Below are 6000 nucleotides of genomic sequence, written 5' to 3' on the forward strand. Positions count from 1 at the left end.
CTTTGCTGGCTTTGTCTTATTTACTGTCCTCTCCCAACACCCTGCTGTGTCCGTCCTTGCTGGTTCCCTTTCCCTGGAGTGGGTGGCCAGGGTAGTACCACCACCCAGAAGGGAGCTACGGATTCCATCCCCTTAATTCCCTCCCCAGCTTCCTTACAGCCGGAACACCTAAATGCTTTCTGCAACAAGCTCTCTAAATGATTGGAACTTTCTCCCAAATCAGCACTTTTTCATGCTACATTAGCATTTATTGGTTTGATATTTACATTTGGCAAAGGAGCACCCAGTCCCTGGGTCCCCAGGAGCACACACTGTCAACTGAAACAGAAATCTAATTGCTGCTCACATTGCCCCCTCCCCCCGCCCCCATCTGCCACCTGCTTGTCCTCCCCGCAGCCACCCCCCCACCACCCAGTCCATAAAAAACTCAGCAGGATTATCTTTGCAGACCAAAAGGTCTGCTGATAAACAGGGGCCCTATCCGGAGGAGAGAGGGGCTCCCCTGACAAAAGGGCTGGCAGGGACTATCTGAATGCGTATTGCAGTGTATCTACGTAGTAGCTTCTCCATTGGATTCTAACCTCCTTGAAGGCAGAGATCTGGTTTTCATTGTTTGAATTTCTCCCTGTTCCTCTCCAGGGTGAAGAAGCAAGCTCTGCCCACTGTAGATTCTCCAGGAGCATTTGTCTACTGTGGAGTGAATCAGAAGTCGCGCCCTCCCTCTGACAGCTGCAGGGGGAGAGGGTGGAGGAATCATCTAGGGAATGTGAGGGCAGTGGGGGCCACATGGTGAGGAGGAAAGTTCTCCCTTGTCCCTTTCGAAGGCCCCTGGGGATGTGGCCGAGGAGCCCAGGCCTGCGAAGTTGTGGTGGAGGAAGGAAGCTGTGTGGTAATGTGGTTAGAGCTCAGCAAACCGGGCTCCAAAAGCCAGCACTGTTAGGTGACTGGTGTGCACCCCAGTTTCCTCTTGATCAAAACTGGAATGCCTTCCGGGCTGGTTATGGGGATTAAGGGAGATCAGGTGAGTGATGGCCCAGGCACAGCATGGGTTTAGGAGATGGCTGTTCCTGGGGTTGATTCAGACCTGCACTTTTGAGGGAGTGGAGCCCTAAGTATATAAATCATTAACTCCTCACAGGTATATTTGCTTTGCCCTGGGGTTTTCCAAGGGCAGGCTCTCCCAGCAACCCCAGAGCCTTGCTACTCAGAGGGCTCGTGGACCGGGAAGCAGCCTCCCCTGAGGGCCTATTAGGACCCCCTCAGATGCTCCCCAGACCTGCTGAATCAGAATTTGTATATTAAGATTACCCCAGGTGAGTCATATGCACACTGAAGTTTGAGAAGCACTTTAGAAACTCCTCGTGAAGTCTGCAATGTTGAGATGACTATTCTCATTCTGAGAATGAGAACACTTCCTCAGAGTCTGAGAATTGAAGGCTTCCTTTGCCCAAGCCCACAAGGTCTTCTAGGAAGAGGTCTGGTGACTCCTATGGGTCCTAAATAACTTTCCTACTCTTGACTGTTCCCTGAAGGAGCAGCATGCTTTAGGCCAGGGTGGAGATGAGCAAGGCCAGGGCCAGGGACTCATCTGCCGGTAGCCACGATAGCCACGAAGGGGGCCGGGAAAGTTCCCTGCTGTAGAAGGGCTGTGTGGACTCCACCCTGAGGAGTATGAGGTCTTGGCCCTGGGGCTTGAGTTCTGATGACAAAGAGGCCAGGAAAAAAATGTCCCGTCAATACATACCCGCATTCCTATGTTAAAGTGGAATTTTCCAAAGGTGAAAACACTTGACTCACATGCAAATATAAAATGACCACATGTCAAAGATTTAATTTAACTCATTCCTTAATGAGGAAACGTCTAAGATGTTAAATCTGGTTACAGTGAGAATGTGAGGAGCTCGGTATTTATAGGCAATTTAATAGAAGAATCTTAGGGTGAGACAGCTAGGTTAGAAATTATTTGCATCTCTACCAGACAAAAATCTGAAAGTTAACCAACCTCTGCCGCTATGGGATTGTAAAATAGCCCAGTCAATAGGAAATCAATCAAAGGTGCCAGCCCTGCACGATGCAGCTAGAACACCCAATAATCTCTTTTGCCTATTTCCAATTTTGGATAATTTTTTCTGACACTACCCTCGGTGAGTCCTTGAGAATCCGGAAATTGCTCTTGCCTGAGAATTATCCTCAGAATGGAATGTGGGTCTTGGAACGAAAGGAGGAATAAAAGATGAGCAAGCCCATCTTCTGAAAGATGGTGAGTGTGCTTTCCCAGCCACCTTTCCTCTGTCCTGCAAGGTACTGTACGACTGCTCTCAGAGGGTGTGAGCTGACACTGTGATAGAGAAAGCGACTGTTCACAGAAAGGACACCACACAGCCTGCTCCTGACTCCCATTCCCTTTAACCTTGGCCACCGTACAGAGGGGGATGATGTATCCACACACATATGCAGCCTTGTCCAAAATATTTTCCCCTCCTGTATAGTTCTTGCCAATATTGTTAATCTGTGGGTTGACTTCAGACCAAAATAAATCTCCCAGCCCTGGCCACCAGCTAGCTAATTTTACTTTGTAACCAGGGAATAGAAAGTACGGGCCCTTGGCCGACCATTCTGTGTTTATTTGGCTTTCTCTCTGCTGCAGTTTAAAAATCACATTTGGAAAAGTGGACCCTCTGTGCATAAGAACAGCCACAGAGAGAAACAACAACAAAGACGAACGGGTTGAAAAAGGCAAGTCCTTCCATTCCCCTCCACATTTGTCTCTCATCTCAGGATTCCGATCATCCCCACTGGCCTTTTCCACGATGTCTAGAGTTGTAAAATGGGCCCCAACGCAGAAGAATACATGGCCTTTCGGTGAGGATTTTCAACTGAATATCGCCTGGGTTCTGGAGCAGTTAGAGGAAGGAAGTGGGTAGAAGTTTACCATGTCTGCCCTTGAAGGGACCTTGGAGGGCATCTATTTGGTCCAGCCTAGCCCACTGAAGGGCAGGATTTCCTCGCAGTTGAGAGCACAGAATTAGAGCCAGACAGCCCTGGGTTGAACTAGTTCTCCACCACTTCCTCACTGTATGGCCTTGGATGAGTTGACTAACCTCTGCCTCAGTTTCCTCATCTGTCAAATGGGGATGGTGATCATCATACTACCTCAGAAGATTGTAGCAAGGACGAAATGAATTAACATGTAAAGAAAGCATCAGGAAGAGCACGAAGCATCCCATAAGCATTTGATAAGAGAAGGAAATCAGGCTCAGAGGAGAAGCAACCTCCCCAGGGTCACTTGGGGAGTTGCCAAACTGAGCTGGACTCGGTGAAAAAGAGGAGAGGTTACTGCCTCTTGGAAATTCTGACTAATAACTGTTTCTCTGCCTGTGTTACATCATCCTCACTCAACACTTGGCGAGACCTCATGTGGAAGTCAGGGTGCCACGTTCCAGTCCAGGCGCGCTGCTCACCCATGGTGGCCCTCCTAGCTAATGACCTTGGGGCTGGAGGGTCTCTGGGGTTCCTGTTGGCACTAACATCTTATAATTTGAGATTACGGTCTGTACCCTCCATTCGAGTCAAGTCTGTCTTTTTCCGCAACATTTTTTTTTACTGTTTTTTTTTCTCCATTTTCCTCTGACATTTTGTCCAACTGTATCCTATGCACATCAACATCCGGGTTTCCTTTTGGCCCTCCCACTCTATGCCTTCCACTTTGGCCCCTCTCCCCTTCCCCTCTGCTAGGGCAATCACGGGCTCCCACTGGCCCACACCTAGCCCTCAGTTGCCAGGTTCAAGTTGATTAGACAGTCTTGGAGCTGCCTTGAAAGTTACTATGTAGGCGCCTTGAAAGTAGGAACTGGATTTCTTCCTTTCATGACCCACTTTAAGAGTCTAATAGAGTGCCCTTGGCAGAGTGGCTTATCCATTATGGTTTGTTGACTGGTTCCAAAATGAGTCGGAGATATTGGATGAAATCTTGTGTTATCAAGGCTCCCTCTGGTACGTTTAGTACAGCTGTCATAGATGGAATGGGTATCTTAGAACAATTAAAATTTCAAACTTGAAAATTTCAGGCTGCAACATAGTAATGTTAGATATTTCCTCTGTTGCCTTTCTCCCCAGCCCTATTCCATATCCCCTTTCCCTAAACTACAAGCCTGAGTCAAATGTTAGGTTGCCATCTGTTGGTGCAGTGAGGCATTGCAGCATAGCTCTACAAGATATTGTAAATGCCTGGAAGGAAGTGAACAGAGATTGAATTTCTGGGAGGTGAGTCTCTAGAGTGAACATGGACATTCTAGGAATCAGCGAACTAAAATGGACTGGAATGGGTGAACTTAACTCAGATGACCATTATATCTACTACTGTGGGCAGGAATCCCTTAGAAGAAATGGAGTAGCCATAATGGTCAACAAAAGAGTCTGAAATGCAGTACTTGGATGCAATCTCAAAAATGACAGAATGATCTCTGTTCGTTTCCAAGGCAAACCATTCAATATCACGGTAATCCAAGCCTATGCCCCAATCAGTAACACTGGAGAAGCTGAAGTTGAATGGTTCTATGAAGACCTACAAGACCTGCTAGAACTAACACCCCAAAAAGATGTCCTTTTCATTATAGGGGACTGGAATGCAAAAGTAGGAAGTCAAGAAACACCTGGAGTAACAGGCAAATTTGGCTTTGGAGTACAGAATGAAGCAGGGCAAAGGCTAATAGAGTTTTGCCAAGAGAACGCACTGGTCATAGCAAACGCCCTCTTCCAACAACACAAGAGAAGACTCTATACATGGACATCACCAGATGGTCAACACCAAAATCAGATTGATTATATTCTTTGCAGCCAAAGATGGAGAAGCTCTATACAGTCAGCAAAAACAAGACCAGGAGCTGACTGTGGCTCAGATCATGAACTCCTTATTGCTAAATTCAGATTTAAATTGAATAAAGTGGGGAAAACAACTAGACCATTCAGGTATGACCTAAATCAAATCCCTTATGACTATACAGTAGAAGTGAGAAATAGATTTAAGGGACTAGATCTGATAGAGTGCCTGATGAACTATGGACGGAGGTTCGTGACATTGTACAAGAGACAGGGATCAAGACCATCCCCGAGAAAAAGAAATGCAGAAAAGCAAAATGGCTGTCTGGGGAGGCCTTACAAATAGCTGTGAAAAGAAAAGAAGCCAAAAGAAAAGGAGAAAAGGAAAGATATACCCATTTGAATGCAGAGTTCCAAAGAATAGCAAGGAGAGATAAGAAAGCTTTTCTCAGTGATCAATGCAAAGAAATAGAGGAAAACAACAGAATAGGAAAGACTAGAGATCTTTTCAAGAAAATTAGAGATACCAAGGGAACATTTCATGCAAAGATGGGCTCAATAAAGGACAGAAATGGTATGGACCTAACAGAAGCAGAAGATATTAAGAAGAGGTGGCAAGAATACACAGAAGAACTGTACAAAAAAGATCTTCATGACCCAGATAACCACAAACGTGTGATCACTCACACTTACCTAGAGCCAGACATCCTGGAATGTGAAGTCAAGTGGGCCTTAGAAAGCATCACTATGAAAAAAGCTAGTGGAGGTGATGGAATTCCAGTTGAGCTATTTCAAATCCTAAAAGCTGATGCTGTGAAAGTGCTGCACTCAATATGTCAGCAAATTTGGAAAACTCAGCAGTGGCCACAGGACTGGAAAAGGTCAGTTTTCATTCCAATCCCAAAGAAAGGCAATGCCAAAGAATGCTACTGCACAATTGCACTCATTTCACATGCTAGTAAAGTAATGCTCAAAATTCTCCAAGCCAGGCTTCAGCAATACGTGAACCGTGAACTCCCAGATGTTCCAGCTGGATTTAGAAAAGGCAGAGGAACCAGAGATCAAATTGCCAACATCTGCTGGATCATGGAAAAAGCAAGAGAGTTCCAGAAAAACATCTGTTTCTGCTTTATTGACTATGCCAAAGCCTTTGACTGTGTGGATCACAATAAACTGTGGAAA

General features: G+C 46.0%; 1 long non-coding RNA gene across 6 annotated transcripts in view; it reads left to right on the forward strand.

The window, feature by feature from the left end:
• The window catches only part of LOC102408422, an 84414-nt gene extending 80028 nt beyond the window's left edge, over positions 1-4386 (forward strand). For 5 of the 6 annotated variants that reach the window (XR_006548816.2, XR_006548811.2, XR_006548812.2 and 2 more), the window contains one exon: positions 640-4386. This is a non-coding gene — a long non-coding RNA (uncharacterized LOC102408422). The remainder of the gene's footprint in view (positions 1-639) is intronic. The other variant, XR_006548814.2, reaches the window with a different exon arrangement.
• Positions 4387-6000: the final 1614 nt, after the last annotated feature.

This window comes from Bubalus bubalis, chromosome X (genome assembly GCF_019923935.1).
Source record: "Bubalus bubalis isolate 160015118507 breed Murrah chromosome X, NDDB_SH_1, whole genome shotgun sequence".
Classification (NCBI taxonomy): Eukaryota; Metazoa; Chordata; class Mammalia; order Artiodactyla; family Bovidae; genus Bubalus; species Bubalus bubalis.